Raw genomic sequence first — 24,616 nt, 5'->3', positions numbered from 1 at the left:
AAACAGCCACACAAATACATCCTGTCATCTTCCCAACTTCCAGGGAGTAAAAATGACTGTGAAATCAAACTAATCTCAGGCACACTTCAGCGCTTTAATTCTCAAAAGCGACGAGTGGCTGAGAATCACGTCTCTGAGAAATGTTACAACAGTAACCCCAGAGCAACTGTTGACAGAAGCTGAAAGTCGTTTAAAGTAAATGAAACTAAACTGAAAATACAATAATAACACTGCAAATAAAATCTGGCAGTAATACTGTAAACACTTAACTTACAGTAACTCGTTTTTACAGTGGAGCTTACATAGAGGTCACCATTATTATTGCATAGCAGGGGTCATAAATACGCAGAAATATACAGCATCTGCCTGATGCGGAGCTACTGTCTGAAATTATGCTCTGAAACAAGAGGATTTTCTTTAAAAAAAAAAAAAAAACAACTAGGCCAGTATGTCTGTTTGAAATTTGAGTCACATTAAATAATTCATACTCCATCTCATCAGCGGTGGACTGAAGACCCCAGGTAAATAAAGAGACGGTCCTCCTCCTGTCAAAAACAAAGAGCACGACAGCAGCCACTGGCAGCCGCGACTGCTACACAAACACACACGCGTGAAAAAAAAAAAGGATGTGTATATGTATTTTTAATTCAATATTCAAGATTCTTTATTGTGATTGAGCATGACATGTCAATGAAATTTTCATTGCAACCCCCACGTTAGAAACAAGATAGTAAGAAAGATAAGAAAGATTAGAAAAATTAAAATTAAGATAACAACAATAAAATGAACCAACGTGCAATAAAAATATTCGTAAATGCAATTAAAAATATACCAGAAAGAAAATACTAAGTCAATAAAAAGTATACTAAACAATAAACAATAAAATATACCCATGAAATGAAATGTACCAATATACTAAAATGTTTATAATTTAGTTAAGTGTGTGCGTACTTAAATGTCAAGAACACAGAAGGTGCAGGTGCAGGTGGAGGTGAAGGTGTAAAAGTGCAGTGTGCAGTGGCTCATAGGTCTCACAGTCTCTCACTCCAGTGAGGGGCTGCATGGGCAAAGGGGTTGAGGGAGTGGGGTACTGGGAGCTGGCAAGCTCACTAATCCCAGAGGAGGTGCCTGCTTGGAGCTGGTCTGAATCTTCACTCTGAAAAAGACAAGCATAAGTCAACAGCAGTGCACTAGAATCAACTACATCACAAAGGCAATGCCTCATTGAAATTATAAATCACGGCATGATCAAATCTCCACCATGTTAAAATGTATATCACCTGATTTTCTCCATGTGTCATCCTCCAAATGGCTCTCCTTCTTAAAAGGTGCTCAGGCCCCGGAAAGAGATCACGCAAGTCCTCCTTAGAAAGAATTGGGAGCATGTCTGTGCTGATATTAGCAGCTGAAAAACACATACAGCCACATTATAAATATACAGTATAATTTAATAAACTGGTTATTAAGTCACAATCTGTATTCAAAAAGTAAGAATGTGCTAATGGTGGCAGCCGAGAAGCACACATCCAAGCAGGAAGGAGCTAAGTCTTCCTGCCATTTCAACTCAAGGCAGAAATGATTTCATCACATCAACCAGTGTTTCCCATAAATCAAATTTGGCAGCCGCCATCTCCATCAGTAGGCCCCTTGGACTTAGTCTCTCTCTTGCACACACACATATGCACAGAGAGCATGGTAACATAAATAAATAATAATAATAAAAATCTACCTCTTACCCGAACACAGCAATGCTATTTAAGCTTTATGACTGGTTGTTCAGTTTGATTCCTGTCTGTTTCACTGTTATAAAAAATAGCATCGCAACTTGGCCATGTAATTTCTCTGCATGAGAAATGCAAGTTGTGGCATGTGAGCATGTGAACCGAAATGCGTGTCTCACTCTGAATGCAGGAGACTTGAGAGCCCTGTTAAATTAATTAAAACAGTTAACTGTTCATAGCCCCTGTGTAACAGGTCAGCAAGTAGGCTAGCTAAACCAGTTTGTTAAAATTAGCACGCAACCACTTGTTAGCCAACTTCACAATTAGCTTTGTGAAGACAGACAAAAGCAGATTAACATTACCTTTCAACACTGAGACTGCTGTAGGATCCAAACCCTGAAAAGCCCCTCCATCTTCATCCATGGCGTCACTAATTTGGAGGACTTGCAAAGGCCAGACAGCAAGGTGGAGGTCAGCTAAAGCTAGTTTAGATGGCTGCTGCAACTGAACTGACACGTTAACTGACCCCTTGTGTTGCATTCGCATTTGGAAGGTACTATGTCATGGGGGGGGAAGTCATACATGTCGTAAATATTTATATAAAAGGAGAATATGACTGACAGAGTCATAGTTTGAAATTCATACAGAAAATTTAAAGATTTATCACTGCAACTGGTCACTCCTATAGAGGGCATTAGAAATACTAATTAAAAATAATCTTAATTTACAGAGCTCCCCTATTGTTGTAGATAATGTTTAAGGTTTCCCTTATTCCCCTCTGGATGTACATTAATGTCAAATGATGGTCAATTAAAACTGTCATCTGGGCAAATGCTTGTCCTAATAAGGACATGACCATTTGTTTTGAGGAGACTGTGTTTGCACCTGTTCTTACCATTGAAACTGTTTCAAGATTGAAGTCACTGATTGAAACTCATATGAAGCACTTTAAAGAGCTTTTCCCAGAACGCAGGATACTGAGTTAGTCGATGCTGAAAAGCTGGTGGATTTTACCCCTTATTACACAACTAGCAGCAAAGGAAAAACTTTTGTGCAGATAAAATACTATCTTGGGGATATAATAGAACTGTACAACAGTGAAAAATAACTCATGATGTGTCCTCCAGATACAGTATGACCAGCTTTTAAAGTAGCCTTGTAATTTGACCTTGTGATCAAATTATGGTCTGTAGCAGATGAACACATACAATACAGTGAAGTTTCTGAATGTATAATGAGAAACTGTTATTATACGTGTTATTATATATGTGAAATTGTTTTAAAGATAAGCACATATCCCCTTGATCTAAGATATGTATTCTTACTTAGATTTCAGTTGTTGTAGTGAATTGGGAAACACTGTCATGGTCTTAATGGGGAGAACAGCATCAGTGCAGAACTGAACATAGGACAATACAGATGATGCATACTCCTCTAGGTCTGAACACAGTCCAGTCTGTAAGCTGGAAGCAGTCCTGAAGTGCAGAGGAGGCCTCCTCAGTCCATATCTGTACTGTCCACCAGGACTTTGTTCTGCAGACCAGAGGCTTGTAGGCAGGAATAAGTTTCACGGAGATGTGGTCTGACATGCCCAGGTGTGGAGTTGCTGCAGCCTTGTAGGCAGCAGGGATGTTGCAGTAAACCTGATCCAAAATGTTGCTGTCTCTGGTAGGAAACTTTATGTATTTGTGAAATTTGGGAAACACCGCCTTCAGTTCAACGTGATTAAAGTCCCCCGCTTCGATCACAGTTGCCTCCAGGTTGTCGTTCATCTGCCCGCTCATTAGGCAGTACAGCTCCTCTAATGCTAACTTAGCATTAGCCCGCAGTGGGATGTAAGCTGCCACAATAACAACGGACGAGAGTTCTCTAACCAGCTTGAACGGTCGGCATTTCACCGCCAGGTATTCCAAATCAGGAGAGCAGAACGTGCTGACGGTGCGTGTGGCTGTACACCAGGCATTGTGGGCGATGTCAAAGGTATTGGCCAAGTCTTTTGGGCAAAACTTCACTCTTAAGATACTTTGTGAAGTATTATGAACAGCTGAGCTGAGAATTTTACAGAACATGTTTTTATTTTTCTCAAAAATAATTTGCATGACTTCAGTATTTTTATTTGCAACCTACTTGATTTAAAAAAAAACAATTAAAAAGAAATAAATGTATTTAGTTTTTAATTTCAAATTAAACGCTCTCGAATGATGTTTTCAAACCAAGACATTGTTTGTTTGTTTTTTTTTTAAGTTTTTGCTGTTGTCTACTTCTGTGTGAAATTGACAAAACATTGTTTGAAAAACATCTAAGAATCATGATTGAAAAATCCACCATTGTTGTTCTACTGCACATGCTCTGTGCTGAAATGTCACTTTGTAGTCATGGCAACAGTAACCAAGGACGACAGGTAAACATTGCCTTGATGATGTCACAGATCAAAGCAAGCATAGTGTCATTCTGTGTGTGATGCCATGAGCAGGCCTATGAATACAAGGGTGTTTAGACAAAGTCATTTCATTTGAGGAATTTCAACAAGTGATATTTTGGTGTGAGAAAGACAGACAAAAATGGCTCTTAGACAGACTTGGATGGATGCAGCTCTGGCCTCTTACCACTGGGCCAGGGGCCTGATTTACAACCTTGTGGGCAAGACAAAAATGGATGCTCTTGTCAAGCAGGTCGGGGAGCTGACAACTGAGCTCCAAGTAGCAAAGGAACACATTTCCTCCCAGAAGCAGAGGATGACTGAGCAGACCAACAACTTGGAATTAGAGGCCGATGAAAACGAGATTCTCTGGGTCCAGGTTCAGTGTTTGACCTATCAGCTCAACAAAGAGAGGGGTCGCGTAAATCAATTGACAGAATACGCAAAAGCCAGGGAACGTGATGTGTGCTTAATGAACCTCAGGATGGTTGAACAAGAAGACAAAATACACAAAATGTGGGCTGCAATGAAGCACCAGGAAGGACTGCAGGCGCATAAGGAGAGGGCACAACGGCTCAAGTTCCAAGTGCTCGCTATCTCCTACAATAAGCTCCTCTCTGAATACAATGATATGGAGGATGCGTACAAAGAGAGCCTGTCCAAGTATTCCAGTGACATGAGGGCAGAACAACAGATGAATACCAACCTTCAACAGGAACTCGATACACAGGTATGGCTTCATATTGACAAGATGTCAGAGCACAAGGTGCTTGTTGACAATATGATGAGTGAGCAGGAAGCCCTCCGTCAGAAAATGGAGGAGGAGACCAAACTCTTGTCACAAGAGGCCTCTGAGAGGGAGAAATCTCTCCGCAGCGAGTTGGAAGAACTAAAGGCCCAACTCCACGAACAGACCTCCAAAAACATCGAGCTCGCCGCTAAGCTCAAGGCTGAGGAAGAGGCCCACCAGGTCCTCAACGAAGGAAGGGTCCAAGAGACAGAAGAGCTCAAGGACCAGGTGTGCCAGCAGGAGGACGAGTCCCCTGATGTGTTTCAGGACCCGGAAGTCGTGGAAGAGGCTGAAGTCAGTAAGGAGATGGATGTCGAAGCAGAGGAGGAGCCTTCTTTCTGGGACACAGTTTTCAATTTCCTTTGTTGGGAATAGGAAAATCAGGAGACGTAACAGCAGTTCAAATTGAATACTAGGACAAGGACAGACAATTGATCCCAAACTGGGAAATTACTTCTCTGCATCACTGTTTGAAACAAACACGCAACATGCAGTGAAACACACAGCAGTGGGCTGCCGCATCAGGCGCCCGGGGAGCATATAAGGGGCTTAAGTGCCTTGCTCAAGGGCACATCAGCCGGCTAATGGAGGGGGAGGGGATACTACACCCAAATTTTTCTGCCAGTCCGGTGGGGGATTCGAACCTTCCGATCACAAGCCCCTTCTCCAACCTCTAGGCCACGGCTGCCCCGAAAGGACATGACAGAATTTCCCACAAATCTGGATTAAGTCTGCCTTGAAGAAGAATCTGCTGAGAAGAGTACAAAAAATGAAATCAAAATAAAAAACAATACATCAATTGTAAATTACATTTCAGTTTTAAATTCTTTCTTTTGAGATAGGACAAGAAGGAGACGGAACAGCAGTTCACATCCATTATGGCACCTAAGTGGACTACTTCATTCAGACATTTCATTACCATTCAAATAAAATGAAAAAAAAAATCTTAATTTTATGGTTTTGTAACTTTTTGAAGCTCCATGAATACACACAAACTCCAAAATCAATAAAAACATGAATGTCAAGGTACTTAAATTCTTTTTTGAAAGTGTTTCCAAAAATTGTAGTTGCTTGAACTCAAAATCCCTAAATGCACACATGTTGAGTCAACATTTAAAAACATGGTAATAGAGACAATTCTAATGTGAGTCACAGCTTTATGAAATAACCAGAAACCATGGCTAGTGAGAACAACAATCTGGCAAAAGCCTGAGGGGAGTGAAATAAGGGTCCTAGTTGTATATAATTTTTATTGAAACAATATGGTCACCATTAGCCTTCATATCAAGGTAAAAAAAAGCTTTTGTCTGATGAAATTGTTTTGTATTCTGAAGAACATAAAAGCAGTGCAACTGAGATTCAGGAACTTGTGACTTTCAAGTGTTTTTTATGCGCATTTCCGCAACCTTTTTCTGAGTCAATGCTCCCCAGTCACATAAGAACACGCATAAAAAAGCATGAGACAGTGGTATGCCTATGCAAAGGTTGTAACTATAACACAAATGTATACTCTTCATTTAGAGAAGAATGCACCAAGTGAGTCTTTCGTCAGACCTTTGTAGCGACATTGTCCAGGAGTCGAGGAAAAATTTCCTCACGGGGACAATAAAAGTATATCTTATCTTATCTTATCTTGTCTATGGCCATGCTCAGAATCCCCAAGCGTCCAGCTCCAACGTCACTATTGATTTGGATGAAGAGTGTCCAGTTCAGAGTGCAGAAATGGAGGATGATGAGCAGTGTGATTCTGCAAAACTAAAAAATCAGCTCAAACTTAATGCAGCGTCTCTATTTCTAAAGATGCAGACTGTCCTCATGTGTCAAACTCAGCTACACAAGAAATAGTTGATGACTTGAATCAGATTTTCTCTTTATCTCAGCCATTGATAAAGGACGCAAATAATGATGTATTGCACAGACATATAGAGCTAGAAATTGCTAACCCACTCGGCACATCACGTAAAGTTCACAAACTCTGTGCTGTATACTGGGCACTAGCAAATGTGCGCCCAAGTATATATCAGTAATGCACACTATACATTTGGCTGTGCTAGCTAAAGTGACAGACCTCCAGAAATGTGGATATACAACTGTACTTGCTGCACTGGTTGGTGATATTCACACACTTGAACAGGATGGTGTTTTCATTGAATCTGTTGGTCAGAATGTGAAAAGCACCTTCATGCATAGTACAAAGTGCTCAAATGCACCCCAGAATGGTGAACCTTTGTTTAGGTTAAGGAGGTTAAGAACACCAGGAAGACTAAAGGAAGAACTTAAAAGTTATAATTGGGGGACTGTTTATGTGGAAGATCCAAATAAATTTAAAATAAATCTAATACATTTTCTAAATGTATACGATAAGCACTGCCCTATCAAAAAGTATCCAGAAAAAGGAGAAGACTCAAATAAAGAACTATCCTGGATGACTAAAGGCCTCCAAAAGTCATGCCAAAAGAAAAAAATACTTTATAAACAATTTTGGCAACTAACAACTAATGAAAGTGAACATGAATACAAATTATATAAAAATAAACTGACCACAATCATAAGACTACAAAAGAAAAAATTCTACTCTGAAAAGATAGAAGCTAGTAAAAACAATATACAAAAAACCTGGAAGGTAATAAATCATATTCTTAGAAAAAAATCCATACAAACTGAATTTCCAAATTACTTTTGGAGCGTCAGTGGATCAAAAGTTGAGCACTTAAAGACAATTGCAAACAACTTTAATGATCATTTTGTTCGTGTTGGACCTACTTTGGCAAACAAAACTATTATGGACAATCAAAATAAAGAACTCTTTAATGGTTAAATCTAAATTCTATGTTTCTTTGTGGGATTGAAGAAAGGGATATCATTGGCGTTGTAAAGAGGACAGCATCAGTGCAGAACTGAACATAGGACAATACAGATGATGCATACTCCTCTAGGTCTGAACACAGTCCAGTCTGTAAGCTGGAAGCAGTCCTGAAGTGCAGAGGAGGCCTCCTCAGTCCATATCTGTACTGTCCACCAGGACTTTGTTCTGCAGACCAGAGGCTTGTAGGCAGGAATAAGTTTCACGGAGATGTGGTCTGACATGCCCAGGTGTGGAGCTGCTGCAGCCTTGTAGGCAGAAGGGATGTTGCAGTAAACCTGATCCAAAATGTTGCTGTCTCTGGTAGGAAACTTGATGTATTTGTGAAATTTGGGAAACACCGCCTTCAGTTCAACGTGATTAAAGTCCCCCGCTACAATCACAGTCGCCTCCGGGTTGTCGTTCATCTGCCCGCTGATTAGGCAGTACAGCTCCTCTAATGCTAACTTAGCATTAGCCCGCAGTGGGATGTAAGCTGCCACAATAACAACGGACGAGAGTTCTCTAACCAGCTTGAACGGTCGGCATTTCACCGCCAGGTATTCCAAATCAGGAGAGCAGAACGTGCTGACGGTGCGTGTGGCTGTACACCAGGCATTGTGGGCGATGTCAAAGGTATTGGCCAAGTCTTTTGGGCAAAACTTCCCTCTTAAGATACTTTGTGAAGTATTATGAACAGCTGAGCTGAGAATTTTACAGAACATGTTTTTATTTTTCTCAAAAATAATTTGCATGACTTCAGTATTTTTATTTGTAACCTACTTGATTTAAAAAAAAAACAATTAAAAAGAAATAAATGTATTTAGTTTTTAATTTCTCTCGAATGGTGTTTTCAAACCAAGACATTGTTTTTTGGAAAAAAAAAAAAAAGTTTTTGCTGTTGTCTACTTCTGTGTGAAATTGACAAAACATTGTTTGAAAAACATCTAAGAATCATGATTGAAAAATCCACCATTGTTGTTCTACTGCACATGCTCTGTGCTGAAATGTCACTTTGTAGTCATGGCAACAGTAACCAAGGACGACAGGTAAACATTGCCTTGATGATGTCACAGATCAAAGCAAGCATAGTGTCATTCTGTGTGTGATGCCATGAGCAGGCCTATGAATACAAGGGTGTTTAGACAAAGTCATTTCATTTGAGGAATTTCAACAAGTGATATTTTGGTGTGAGAAAGACAGACAAAAATGGCTCTTAGACAGACTTGGATGGATGCAGCTCTGGCCTCTTACCACTGGGCCAGGGGCCTGATTTACAACCTTGTGGGCAAGACAAAAATGGATGCTCTTGTCAAGCAGGTCGGGGAGCTGACAACTGAGCTCCAAGTAGCAAAGGAACACATTTCCTCCCAGAAGCAGAGGATGACTGAGCAGACCAACAACTTGGAATTAGAGGCCGATGAAAACGAGATTCTCTGGGTCCAGGTTCAGTGTTTGACCTATCAGCTCAACAAAGAGAGGGGTCGCGTAAATCAATTGACAGAATACGCAAAAGCCAGGGAACGTGATGTGTGCTTAATGAACCTCAGGATGGTTGAACAAGAAGACAAAATACACAAAATGTGGGCTGCAATGAAGCACCAGGAAGGACTGCAGGCAAATAAGGAGAGGGCACAACGGCTCAAGTTCCAAGTGCTCGCTATCTCCTACAATAAGCTCCTCTCTGAATACAATGATATGGAGGATGCGTACAAAGAGAGCCTGTCCAAGTATTCCAGTGACATGAGGGCAGAACAACAGATGAATACCAACCTTCAACAGGAACTCGATACACAGGTATGGCTTCATATTGACAAGATGTCAGAGCACAAGGTGCTTGTTGACAATATGATGAGTGAGCAGGAAGCCCTCCGTCAGAAAATGGAGGAGGAGACCAAACTCTTGTCACAAGAGGCCTCTGAGAGGGAGAAATCTCTCCGCAGCGAGTTGGAAGAACTAAAGGCCCAACTCCACGAACAGACCTCCAAAAACATCGAGCTCGCCGCTAAGCTCAAGGCTGAGGAAGAGGCCCACCAGGTCCTCAACGAAGGAAGGGTCCAAGAGACAGAAGAGCTCAAGGACCAGGTGTGCCAGCAGGAGGACGAGTCCCCTGATGTGTTTCAGGACCCGGAAGTCGTGGAAGAGGCTGAAGTCAGTAAGGAGATGGATGTCGAAGCAGAGGAGGAGCCTTCTTTCTGGGACACAGTTTTCAATTTCCTTTGTTGGGAATAGGAAAATCAGGAGACGTAACAGCAGTTCAAATTGAATACTAGGACAAGGACAGACAATTGATCCCAAACTGGGAAATTACTTCTCTGCATCACTGTTTGAAACAAACACGCAACATGCAGTGAAACACACAGCAGTGGGCTGCCGCATCAGGCGCCCGGGGAGCATATAAGGGGCTTAAGTGCCTTGCTCAAGGGCACATCAGCCGGCTAATGGAGGGGGAGGGGATACTACACCCAAATTTTTCTGCCAGTCCGGTGGGGGATTCGAACCTTCCGATCACAAGCCCCTTCTCCAACCTCTAGGCCACGGCTGCCCCGAAAGGACATGACAGAATTTCCCACAAATCTGGATTAAGTCTGCCTTGAAGAAGAATCTGCTGAGAAGAGTACAAAAAATGAAATCAAAATAAAAAACAATACATCAATTGTAAATTACATTTCAGTTTTAAATTCTTTCTTTTGAGATAGGAAAAGAAGGAGACGGAACAGCAGTTCACATCCATTATGGCACCTAAGTGGACTACTTCATTCAGACATTTCATTACCATTCAAATAAAATGAAAAAAAATCTTAATTTTATGGTTTTGTAACTTTTTGAAGCTCCATGAATACACACAAACTCCAAAATCAATAAAAACATGAATGTCAAGGTACTTAAATTCTTTTTTGAAAGTGTTTCCAAAAATTGTAGTTGCTTGAACTCAAGATCCGTAAATGCACACATGTTGAGTCAACATTTAAAAACATGGTAATAGAGACAATTCTAATGTGAGTCACAGCTTTATGAAATAACCACAAACCATGGCTAGTGAGAACAACAATCTGGCAAAAGCCTGAGGGGAGTGAAATAAGGGTCCTAGTTGTATATAATTTTTATTGAAACAATATGGTCACCATTAGCCTTCATATCAAGGTAAAAAAAAGCTTTTGTCTGATGAAATTGTTTTGTATTCTGAAGAACATAAAAGCAGTGCAACTGAGATTCAGGAACTTGTGACTTTCAAGTGTTTTTTATGCGCATTTCCGCAACCTTTTTCTGAGTCAATGCTCCCCAGTCACATAAGAACACGCATAAAAAAGCATGAGACAGTGGTATGCCTATGCAAAGGTTGTAACTATAACACAAATGTATACTCTTCATTTAGAGAAGAATGCACCAAGTGAGTCTTTCGTCAGACTTTTGTAGCGACATTGTCCAGGAGTCGAGGAAAAATTTCCCCACGGGGACAATAAAAGTATATCTTATCTTATCTTATCTTGTCTATGGCCATGCTCAGAATCCCCAAGCGTCCAGCTCCAACGTCACTATTGATTTGGATGAAGAGTGTCCAGTTCAGAGTGCAGAAATGGAGGATGATGAGCAGTGTGATTCTGCAAAACTAAAAAATCAGCTCAAACTTAATGCAGCGTCTCTATTTCTAAAGATGCAGACTGTCCTCATGTGTCAAACTCAGCTACACAAGAAATAGTTGATGACTTGAATCAGATTTTCTCTTTATCTCAGCCATTGATAAAGGACGCAAATAATGATGTATTGCACAGACATATAGAGCTAGAAATTGCTAATCCACTCGGCACATCACGTAAAGTTCACAAACTCTGTGCTGTATACTGGGCACTAGCAAATGTGCGCCCAAGTATATATCAGTAATGCACACTATACATTTGGCTGTGCTAGCTAAAGTGACAGACCTCCAGAAATGTGGATATACAACTGTACTTGCTGCACTGGTTGGTGATATTCACACACTTGAACAGGATGGTGTTTTCATTGAATCTGTTGGTCAGAATGTGAAAAGCACCTTCATGCATAGTACAAAGTGCTCAAATGCACCCCAGAATGGTGAACCTTTGTTTAGGTTAAGAAGGTTAAGAACACCAGGAAGACTAAAGGAAGAACTTAAAAGTTATAATTGGGGGACTGTTTATGTGGAAGATCCAAATAAATTTAAAATAAATCTAATACATTTTCTAAATGTATACGATAAGCACTGCCCTATCAAAAAGTATCCAGAAAAAGGAGAAGACTCAAATAAAGAACTATCCTGGATGACTAAAGGCCTCCAAAAGTCATGCCAAAAGAAAAAAAATACTTTATAAACAATTTTGGCAACTAACAACTAATGAAAGTGAACATGAATACAAATTATATAAAAATAAACTGACCACAATCATAAGACTACAAAAGAAAAAATTCTACTCTGAAAAGATAGAAGCTAGTAAAAACAATATACAAAAAACCTGGAAGGTAATAAATCATATTCTTAGAAAAAAATCCATACAAACTGAATTTCCAAATTACTTTTGGAGCGTCAGTGGATCAAAAGTTGAGCACTTAAAGACAATTGCAAACAACTTTAATGATTATTTTGTTCGTGTTGGACCTACTTTGGCAAACAAAACTATTATGGACAATCAAAATAAAGAACTCTTTAATGGTTTAATCCAAATTCTATGTTTCTTTGTGGGATTGAAGAAAGGGATATCATTGGCGTTGTAAAGAGGACAGCATCAGTGCAGAACTGAACATAGGACAATACAGATGATGCATACTCCTCTAGGTCTGAACACAGTCCAGTCTGTAAGCTGGAAGCAGTCCTGAAGTGCAGAGGAGGCCTCCTCAGTCCATATCTGTACTGTCCACCAGGACTTTGTTCTGCAGACCAGAGGCTTGTAGGCAGGAATAAGTTTCACGGAGATGTGGTCTGACATGCCCAGGTGTGGAGCTGCTGCAGCCTTGTAGGCAGCAGGGATGTTGCAGTAAACCTGATCCAAAATGTTGCTGTCTCTGGTAGGAAACTTGATGTATTTGTGAAATTTGGGAAACACCGCCTTCAGTTCAACGTGATTAAAGTCCCCCGCTACAATCACAGTCGCCTCCGGGTTGTCGTTCATCTGCCCGCTGATTAGGCAGTACAGCTCCTCTAATGCTAACTTAGCATTAGCCCGCAGTGGGATGTAAGCTGCCACAATAACAACGGACGAGAGTTCTCTAACCAGCTTGAACGGTCGGCATTTCACCGCCAGGTATTCCAAATCAGGAGAGCAGAACGTGCTGACGGTGCGTGTGGCTGTACACCAGGCATTGTGGGCGATGTCAAAGGTATTGGCCAAGTCTTTTGGGCAAAACTTCCCTCTTAAGATACTTTGTGAAGTATTATGAACAGCTGAGCTGAGAATTTTACAGAACATGTTTTTATTTTTCTCAAAAATAATTTGCATGACTTCAGTATTTTTATTTGTAACCTACTTGATTTAAAAAAAAACAATTAAAAAGAAATAAATGTATTTAGTTTTTAATTTCTCTCGAATGGTGTTTTCAAACCAAGACATTGTTTTTTGGAAAAAAAAAAAAAAAGTTTTTGCTGTTGTCTACTTCTGTGTGAAATTGACAAAACATTGTTTGAAAAACATCTAAGAATCATGATTGAAAAATCCACCATTGTTGTTCTACTGCACATGCTCTGTGCTGAAATGTCACTTTGTAGTCATGGCAACAGTAACCAAGGACGACAGGTAAACATTGCCTTGATGATGTCACAGATCAAAGCAAGCATAGTGTCATTCTGTGTGTGATGCCATGAGCAGGCCTATGAATACAAGGGTGTTTAGACAAAGTCATTTCATTTGAGGAATTTCAACAAGTGATATTTTGGTGTGAGAAAGACAGACAAAAATGGCTCTTAGACAGACTTGGATGGATGCAGCTCTGGCCTCTTACCACTGGGCCAGGGGCCTGATTTACAACCTTGTGGGCAAGACAAAAATGGATGCTCTTGTCAAGCAGGTCGGGGAGCTGACAACTGAGCTCCAAGTAGCAAAGGAACACATTTCCTCCCAGAAGCAGAGGATGACTGAGCAGACCAACAACTTGGAATTAGAGGCCGATGAAAACGAGATTCTCTGGGTCCAGGTTCAGTGTTTGACCTATCAGCTCAACAAAGAGAGGGGTCGCGTAAATCAATTGACAGAATACGCAAAAGCCAGGGAACGTGATGTGTGCTTAATGAACCTCAGGATGGTTGAACAAGAAGACAAAATACACAAAATGTGGGCTGCAATGAAGCACCAGGAAGGACTGCAGGCAAATAAGGAGAGGGCACAACGGCTCAAGTTCCAAGTGCTCGCTATCTCCTACAATAAGCTCCTCTCTGAATACAATGATATGGAGGATGCGTACAAAGAGAGCCTGTCCAAGTATTCCAGTGACATGAGGGCAGAACAACAGATGAATACCAACCTTCAACAGGAACTCGATACACAGGTATGGCTTCATATTGACAAGATGTCAGAGCACAAGGTGCTTGTTGACAATATGATGAGTGAGCAGGAAGCCCTCCGTCAGAAAATGGAGGAGGAGACCAAACTCTTGTCACAAGAGGCCTCTGAGAGGGAGAAATCTCTCCGCAGCGAGTTGGAAGAACTAAAGGCCCAACTCCACGAACAGACCTCCAAAAACATCGAGCTCGCCGCTAAGCTCAAGGCTGAGGAAGAGGCCCACCAGGTCCTCAACGAAGGAAGGGTCCAAGAGACAGAAGAGCTCAAGGACCAGGTGTGCCAGCAGGAGGACGAGTCCCCTGATGTGTTTCAGGACCCGGAAGTCGTGGAAGAGGCTGAAGTCAGTAAGGAGATGGATGTCGAAGCAGAGGAGGAGCCTTCTTTCTGGGACACAGTTTTCAATTTCCTTTGTTGGGAATAGGAAAATCAGGAGACGTAACAGCAGTTCAAATTGAATACTAGGACAAGGACAGACAATTGATCCCAAACTGGGAAATTACTTCTCTGCATCACTGTTTGAAACAAACACGCAACATGCAGTGAAACACACAGCAGTGGGCTGCCGCATCAGGCGCCCGGGGAGCATATAAGGGGCTTAAGTGCCTTGCTCAAGGGCACATCAGCCGGCTAATGGAGGGGGAGGGGATACTACACCCAAATTTTTCTGCCAGTCCGGTGGGGGATTCGAACCTTCCGATCACAAGCCCCTTCTCCAACCTCTAGGCCACGGCTGCCCCGAAAGGACATGACAGAATTTCCCACAAATCTGGATTAAGTCTGCCTTGAAGAAGAATCTGCTGAGAAGAGTACAAAAAATGAAATCAAAATAAAAAACAATACATCAATTGTAAATTACATTTCAGTTTTAAATTCTTTCTTTTGAGATAGGAAAAGAAGGAGACGGAACAGCAGTTCACATCCATTATGGCACCTAAGTGGACTACTTCATTCAGACATTTCATTACCATTCAAATAAAATGAAAAAAAATCTTAATTTTATGGTTTTGTAACTTTTTGAAGCTCCATGAATACACACAAACTCCAAAATCAATAAAAACATGAATGTCAAGGTACTTAAATTCTTTTTTGAAAGTGTTTCCAAAAATTGTAGTTGCTTGAACTCAAGATCCGTAAATGCACACATGTTGAGTCAACATTTAAAAACATGGTAATAGAGACAATTCTAATGTGAGTCACAGCTTTATGAAATAACCACAAACCATGGCTAGTGAGAACAACAATCTGGCAAAAGCCTGAGGGGAGTGAAATAAGGGTCCTAGTTGTATATAATTTTTATTGAAACAATATGGTCACCATTAGCCTTCATATCAAGGTAAAAAAAAGCTTTTGTCTGATGAAATTGTTTTGTATTCTGAAGAACATAAAAGCAGTGCAACTGAGATTCAGGAACTTGTGACTTTCAAGTGTTTTTTATGCGCATTTCCGCAACCTTTTTCTGAGTCAATGCTCCCCAGTCACATAAGAACACGCATAAAAAAGCATGAGACAGTGGTATGCCTATGCAAAGGTTGTAACTATAACACAAATGTATACTCTTCATTTAGAGAAGAATGCACCAAGTGAGTCTTTCGTCAGACTTTTGTAGCGACATTGTCCAGGAGTCGAGGAAAAATTTCCCCACGGGGACAATAAAAGTATATCTTATCTTATCTTATCTTGTCTATGGCCATGCTCAGAATCCCCAAGCGTCCAGCTCCAACGTCACTATTGATTTGGATGAAGAGTGTCCAGTTCAGAGTGCAGAAATGGAGGATGATGAGCAGTGTGATTCTGCAAAACTAAAAAATCAGCTCAAACTTAATGCAGCGTCTCTATTTCTAAAGATGCAGACTGTCCTCATGTGTCAAACTCAGCTACACAAGAAATAGTTGATGACTTGAATCAGATTTTCTCTTTATCTCAGCCATTGATAAAGGACGCAAATAATGATGTATTGCACAGACATATAGAGCTAGAAATTGCTAATCCACTCGGCACATCACGTAAAGTTCACAAACTCTGTGCTGTATACTGGGCACTAGCAAATGTGCGCCCAAGTATATATCAGTAATGCACACTATACATTTGGCTGTGCTAGCTAAAGTGACAGACCTCCAGAAATGTGGATATACAACTGTACTTGCTGCACTGGTTGGTGATATTCACACACTTGAACAGGATGGTGTTTTCATTGAATCTGTTGGTCAGAATGTGAAAAGCACCTTCATGCATAGTACAAAGTGCTCAAATGCACCCCAGAATGGTGAACCTTTGTTTAGGTTAAGAAGGTTAAGAACACCAGGAAGACTAAAGGAAGAACTTAAAAGTTATAATTGGGGGACTGTTTATGTGGAAGATCCAAATAAATTTAAAATAAATCTAATACATTTTCTAAATGTATACGATAAGCACTGCCCTATCAAAAAGTATCCAGAAAAAGGAGAAGACTCAAATAAAGAACTATCCTGGATGACTAAAGGCCTCCAAAAGTCATGCCAAAAGAAAAAAATACTTTATAAACAATTTTGGCAACTAACAACTAATGAAAGTGAACATGAATACAAATTATATAAAAATAAACTGACCACAATCATAAGACTACAAAAGAAAAAATTCTACTCTGAAAAGATAGAAGCTAGTAAAAACAATATACAAAAAACCTGGAAGGTAATAAATCATATTCTTAGAAAAAAATCCATACAAACTGAATTTCCAAATTACTTTTGGAGCGTCAGTGGATCAAAAGTTGAGCACTTAAAGACAATTGCAAACAACTTTAATGATTATTTTGTTCGTGTTGGACCTACTTTGGCAAACAAAACTATTATGGACAATCAAAATAAAGAACTCTTTAATGGTTTAATCCAAATTCTATGTTTCTTTGTGGGATTGAAGAAAGGGATATCATTGGCGTTGTAAAGAGGACAGCATCAGTGCAGAACTGAACATAGGACAATACAGATGATGCATACTCCTCTAGGTCTGAACACAGTCCAGTCTGTAAGCTGGAAGCAGTCCTGAAGTGCAGAGGAGGCCTCCTCAGTCCATATCTGTACTGTCCACCAGGACTTTGTTCTGCAGACCAGAGGCTTGTAGGCAGGAATAAGTTTCACGGAGATGTGGTCTGACATGCCCAGGTGTGGAGCTGCTGCAGCCTTGTAGGCAGCAGGGATGTTGCAGTAAACCTGATCCAAAATGTTGCTGTCTCTGGTAGGAAACTTGATGTATTTGTGAAATTTGGGAAACACCGCCTTCAGTTCAACGTGATTAAAGTCCCCCGCTACAATCACAGTCGCCTCCGGGTTGTCGTTCATCTGCCCGCTGATTAGGCAGTACAGCTCCTCTAATGCTAACTTAGCATTAGCCCGCAGTGGGATGTAAGCTGCCACAATAACAACGGACGAGAGTTCTCTAACCAGCTTGAACGGTCGGCATTTCACCGCCAGGTATTCCAAATCAGGAGAGCAGAACGTGCTGACGGTGCGTGTGGCTGTACACCAGGCATTGTGGGCGATGTCAAAGGTATTGGCCAAGTCTTTTGGGCAAAACTTCCCTCTTAAGATACTTTGTGAAGTATTATGAACAGCTGAGCTGAGAATTTTACAGAACATGTTTTTATTTTTCTCAAAAATAATTTGCATGACTTCAGTATTTTTATTTGTAACCTACTTGATTTAAAAAAAAACAATTAAAAAGAAATAAATGTATTTAGTTTTTAATTTCTCTCGAATGGTGTTTTCAAACCAAGACATTGTTTTTTGGAAAAAAAAAAAAAAGTTTTTGCTGTTGTCTACTTCTGTGTGAAATTGACAAAACATTGTTTGAAAAACATCTAAGAATCATGATTGAAAAATCCACCATTGTTGTTCTACTGCACATGCTCTGTGCTGAAATGTCACTTTGTAGTCATGGCAACAGTAACCAAGGACGACAGGTAAACATTGCCTTGATGATGTCACAGATCAAAGCAAGCATAGTGTCATTCTGTGTGTGATGCCATGAGCAGGCCTATGAATACAAGGGTGTTTAGACAAAGTCATTTCATTTGAGGAATTTCAACAAGTGATATTTTGGTGTGAGAAAGACAGACAAAAATGGCTCTTAGACAGACTTGGATGGATGCAGCTCTGGCCTCTTACCACTGGGCCAGGGGCCTGATTTACAACCTTGTGGGCAAGACAAAAATGGATGCTCTTGTCAAGCAGGTCGGGGAGCTGACAACTGAGCTCCAAGTAGCAAAGGAACACATTTCCTCCCAGAAGCAGAGGATGACTGAGCAGACCAACAACTTGGAATTAGAGGCAGATGAAAACGAGATTCTCTGGGTCCAGGTTCAGTGTTTGACCTATCAGCTCAACAAAGAGAGGGGTCGCGTAAATCAATTGACAGAATACGCAAAAGCCAGGGAACGTGATGTGTGCTTAATGAACCTCAGGATGGTTGAACAAGAAGACAAAATACACAAAATGTGGGCTGCAATGAAGCACCAGGAAGGACTGCAGGCAAATAAGGAGAGGGCACAACGGCTCAAGTTCCAAGTGCTCGCTATCTCCTACAATAAGCTCCTCTCTGAATACAATGATATGGAGGATGCGTACAAAGAGAGCCTGTCCAAGTATTCCAGTGACATGAGGGCAGAACAACAGATGAATACCAACCTTCAACAGGAACTTGATACACAGGTATGGCTTCATATTGACAAGATGTCAGAGCACAAGGTGCTTGTTGACAATATGATGAGTGAGCAGGAAGCCCTCCGTCAGAAAATGGAGGAGGAGACCAAACTCTTGTCACAAGAGGCCTCTGAGAGGGAGAAATCTCTCCGCAGCGAGTTGGAAGAACTAAAAGCCCAACTCCACGAACAGACCTCCAAAAACATCGAGCTCGCCGCTAAGCTCAAGGCTGAGGAAGAGGCCCACCAGGTCCTCAACGAAGGAAGGGTCCAAGAGACAGAAGAGCTCAAGGACCAGGTGTGCCAGCAGGAGGACGAGTCCCCTGATGTGTTTCAGGACCCGGAAGTCGTGGAAGAGGCTGAAGTCAGTAAGGAGATGGATGTCGAAGCAGAGGAGGAGCCTTCTTTCTGGGACACAGTTTTCAATTTCCTTGGTTGGGAATAGGAAAATCGATTTGAACAGCAGTTCAAATTGAATACTAGGACAAGGACAGACAATTGATCCCAAACTGGGAAATTACTTCTCTGCATCACTGTTTGAAACAAACACGCAACATGCAGTGAAACACACAGCAGTGGGCTGCCGCATCAGGCGCCCGGGGAGCATATAAGGGGCTTAAGTGCCTTGCTCAAGGGCACATCAGCCGGCTAATGGAGGGGGAGGGGATACTACACCCAAATTTTTCTGCCAGTCCGGTGGGGGATTCGAACCTTCCGATCACAAGCCGCTTCTCCAACCTCTAGGCCACGGCTGCCCCCAAAGGACATGACAGAATTTCCCACAAATCTGGATTAAGTCTGCCTTGAAGAAGAATCTGCTGAGAAGAGTACAAAAAATGAAATCAAAATAAAAAACAATAAATCAATTGTAAATTACATTTCAGTTTTAAATTCTTTCTTTTGAGATAGGACAAGAAGGAGACGGAACAGCAGTTCACATCCATTATGGCACCTAAGTGGACTACTTCATTCAGACATTTCACTACCATTCAAATAAAATGAAAAAAAAAATCTTAATTTTATGGTTTTGTAACTTTTTGAAGCTCCATGAATACACACAAACTCCAAAATCAATAAAAACATGAATGTCAAGGTACTTAAATTCTTTTTTGAAAGTGTTTCCAAAAATTGTAGTTGCTTGAACTCAAGATCCGTAAATGCACACATGTTGAGTCAACATTTAAAAACATGGTAATAGAGACAATTCTAATGTGAGTCACAGCTTTATGAAATAACCACAAACCATGGCTAGTGAGAACAACAATCTGGCAAAAGCCTGAGGGGAGTGAAATAAGGGTCCTAGTTGTATATAATTTTTATTGAAACAATATGGTCACCATTAGCCTTCATATCAAGGTAAAAAAAAGCTTTTGTCTGATGAAATTGTTTTGTATTCTGAAGAACATAAAAGCAGTGCAACTGAGATTCAGGAACTTGTGACTTTCAAGTGTTTTTTATGCGCATTTCCGCAACCTTTTTCTGAGTCAATGCTCCCCAGTCACATAAGAACACGCATAAAAAAGCATGAGACAGTGGTATGCCTATGCAAAGGTTGTAACTATAACACAAATGTATACTCTTCATTTAGAGAAGAATGCACCAAGTGAGTCTTTCGTCAGACTTTTGTAGCGACATTGTCCAGGAGTCGAGGAAAAATTTCCCCACGGGGACAATAAAAGTATATCTTATCTTATCTTATCTTGTCTATGGCCATGCTCAGAATCCCCAAGCGTCCAGCTCCAACGTCACTATTGATTTGGATGAAGAGTGTCCAGTTCAGAGTGCAGAAATGGAGGATGATGAGCAGTGTGATTCTGCAAAACTAAAAAATCAGCTCAAACTTAATGCAGTGTCTCTATTTCTAAAGATGCAGACTGTCCTCATGTGTCAAACTCAGCTACACAAGAAATAGTTGATGACTTGAATCAGATTTTCTCTTTATCTCAGCCATTGATAAAGGACGCAAATAATGATGTATTGCACAGACATATAGAGCTAGAAATTGCTAATCCACTCGGCACATCACGTAAAGTTCACAAACTCTGTGCTGTATACTGGGCACTAGCAAATGTGCGCCCAAGTATATATCAGTAATGCACACTATACATTTGGCTGTGCTAGCTAAAGTGACAGACCTCCAGAAATGTGGATATACAACTGTACTTGCTGCACTGGTTGGTGATATTCACACACTTGAACAGGATGGTGTTTTCATTGAATCTGTTGGTCAGAATGTGAAAAGCACCTTCATGCATAGTACAAAGTGCTCAAATGCACCCCAGAATGGTGAACCTTTGTTTAGGTTAAGAAGGTTAAGAACACCAGGAAGACTAAAGGAAGAACTTAAAAGTTATAATTGGGGGACTGTTTATGTGGAAGATCCAAATAAATTTAAAATAAATCTAATACATTTTCTAAATGTATACGATAAGCACTGCCCTATCAAAAAGTATCCAGAAAAAGGAGAAGACTCAAATAAAGAACTATCCTGGATGACTAAAGGCCTCCAAAAGTCATGCCAAAAGAAAAAAATACTTTATAAACAATTTTGGCAACTAACAACTAATGAAAGTGAACATGAATACAAATTATATAAAAATAAACTGACCACAATCATAAGACTACAAAAGAAAAAATTCTACTCTGAAAAGATAGAAGCTAGTAAAAACAATATACAAAAAACCTGGAAGGTAATAAATCATATTCTTAGAAAAAAATCCATACAAACTGAATTTCCAAATTACTTTTGGAGCGTCAGTGGATCAAAAGTTGAGCACTTAAAGACAATTGCAAACAACTTTAATGATCATTTTGTTCGTGTTGGACCTACTTTGGCAAACAAAACTATTATGGACAATCAAAATAAAGAACTCTTTAATGGTTAAATCTAAATTCTATGTTTCTTTGTGGGATTGAAGAAAGGGATATCATTGGCGTTGTAAAGAGGACAGCATCAGTGCAGAACTGAACATAGGACAATACAGATGATGCATACTCCTCTAGGTCTGAACACAGTCCAGTCTGTAAGCTGGAAGCAGTCCTGAAGTGCAGAGGAGGCCTCCTCAGTCCATATCTGTACTGTCCACCAGGACTTTGTTCTGCAGACCAGAGGCTTGTAGGCAGGAATAAGTTTCACGGAGATGTGGTCTGACATGCCCAGGTGTGGAGCTGCTGCAGCCTTGTAGGCAGAAGGGATGTTGCAGTAAACCTGATCCAAAATGTTGCTGTCTCTGGTAGGAAACTTGATGTATTTGTGAAATTTGGGAAACACCGCCTTCAGTTCAACGTGATTAAAGTCCCCCGCTACAATCACAGTCGCCTCCGGGTTGTCGTTCATCTGCCCGCTGATTAGGCAGTACAGCTCCTCTAATGCTAACTTAGCATTAGCCCGCAGTGGGATGTAAGCTGCCACAATAACAACGGACGAGAGTTCTCTAACCAGCTTGAACGGTCGGCATTTCACCGCCAGGTATTCCAAATCAGGAGAGCAGAACGTGCTGACGGTGCGTGTGGCTGTACACCAGGCATTGTGTACATACAGCGCCAAGCCTCCGCCTCTGCTCTTACCTGAAGCTGCAGTACTGTTCCTGTCCCAGAGCAGAAAGCGCCCCGCTATCTCCACTGCTGCGTCTGGGATGTTGTCGTCCAGCCAGGTCTCTGTGACAACGGTAACACAGCTGTCCATCCGGCGAGAGACTATCCTTAGACGGACCTTGTCGATTTTGTTGGTGAAAGACCTGGCATTGGTGAGGAAGAGACTGGCGAGAGCCGGTCTGTGAGGGTTAGCTTGTAGCCTAGCACGCACGCCGGCTCTCTTGCCACGCTTTTGTTTACGGTGCCTCCTCCGTCTCCTTGGCAGCAGAGGGGTATGGTGGTGGGCTCTGGGGTCCGTAGCAGCTCCGGTGGAATAAAGTCCAGTTTAGAGGGTGTGTGAAGTCCGAACTGTACTCCAAAGTTCCACAGTTCAGACCTGCTGTACTGTGTCAGAGCTTCCAGAAGAGTAGTAAAAGTGGAAACGAGTAAAAACAAACAAACAAAAACGAAACACGGGAGCTACGAGCCGCTGCGTCTGCACGCGCCGCCATCTTGGTTGACCAGATTAATTTTGTAGGATGTAAGAATGCAGAGAGGTAAGGACTTTCTTCCTTCATACAGCAACCCCAAAAGTGAACACGAGACTGTGGGTAAAGGGTCATCTGACAGCGCATGTCAAACTTACTCTTGAGGTCCTCCTGAGTCCGGTGAGCACTCTGCTCACCTCAGGCAACACAATCGCTTTGCTCATCCGCTGAACCAACGGGCCAGCGGCTAGTGGAGGCTGACAACCCTGAACCTGAACTCACCGTTTGTAAAGAGAATGAAAAGCTTCTGTCAACCAGCATATTCTAAAAAGTCACTTATACTGTCATTCAAATTACTATCAACAAATCCTATAAAAAGCCAACAACAATTATCCTAACAAGCACTGTATGTGTTGAAGGAGAGCCGACTGCATACCTGTGGCCATAAAACACATAGAAGAAGCCATGTTTGTTGTAAAGCAGAACTATGTCATCCTGTGCTGTGACTTCCTGTTTTTGTCCCATTTCTGTGCAAACTCCTGAATGCAGCACTGACAGAGTGATAACAGGAAATGTGTGTATGGATTTAACATACACTTTGAAAGCAATTGTCCTACATAAGCTGCATGAAATCACAATAATACGGTAAAGCTGACAGATGAGTTTTCATGTTTCCAATCTTGCACTACTTTTTTTTGTAATCTAATCCAATGTTCAGATTCCCTTCCGACAAAGAAAGTACGTTTAGTCCGATGCTAACATCAACATTGTAAATTCATTGTCTGGAGAAAGAAAGCATTTAGTTAATTTAAACACAAGATACTTGTGCTCAAAAAGAGGATTCATTCTCAGTGAAGAACCTTGGAGCTCTAATCTGCCTCTATACCTGCCAAAGAGCAGTGATTCCTAACACGTCTCTGGGGGTCATCAGGTGGAAACCTCCCTTCAACAGTGTTTCGCCTACTTAGTCCCACTACACCTCCAGGAGGCTAGGCAGTGAACTCCGGCGTCCCAGAGTCACCCCCCCTAGTGCCAGTTCACACTGCTCCTACACAATCCAAACAGCACCGCCACGTTCAACTGACCCAGAGATGCTCCAGGTAGTGGCCAGTACCGATTCTACCATTTAACTATTGCTAATGCTAATGCTAACCGCTAAGAAGAACAGAAGAAGACAATACAGTTCCGATGCTACCATTTAGCTAATGTTACATGCTAACCGCTACCTGCTAAGAGGAACAGAAGAAGACAATAAAGCTAGATTCACCTATACTGTTAATGTTAATTGCTAGCTACCAATACTAACTGCTAAGATACTATCATACTCTCACCGCTTTAGCTATTGTTAGCTGCTACAATGCTACCACAGGCCTAGATGCCACATGTAACTGCCAATTGCCACACTACCATCATCTACACCTGCCTCTCACCAACTGCACCAAAAAAAAAGCGGGGTGGGAATACAAACCCTGGTTCGGGTAGGGGATAGAAAATAAAGAGGTAGAGTCAAAAGATGAAAGTAGGGATTGGATACAGACCCTTGTTCGGGTAGGGGTAGAAAATAAAGAGGTAGAGTCAAAAGATGAAAGTTAAGAATGCTTC

The sequence above is a fragment of the Chelmon rostratus genome, chromosome 16 (genome assembly GCF_017976325.1).
Source record: "Chelmon rostratus isolate fCheRos1 chromosome 16, fCheRos1.pri, whole genome shotgun sequence".
Taxonomy (NCBI): domain Eukaryota; kingdom Metazoa; phylum Chordata; class Actinopteri; order Chaetodontiformes; family Chaetodontidae; genus Chelmon; species Chelmon rostratus.
The sequence above is the reverse complement of the archived record's forward strand: the minus strand, read 5'-3'. Positions refer to the sequence as shown.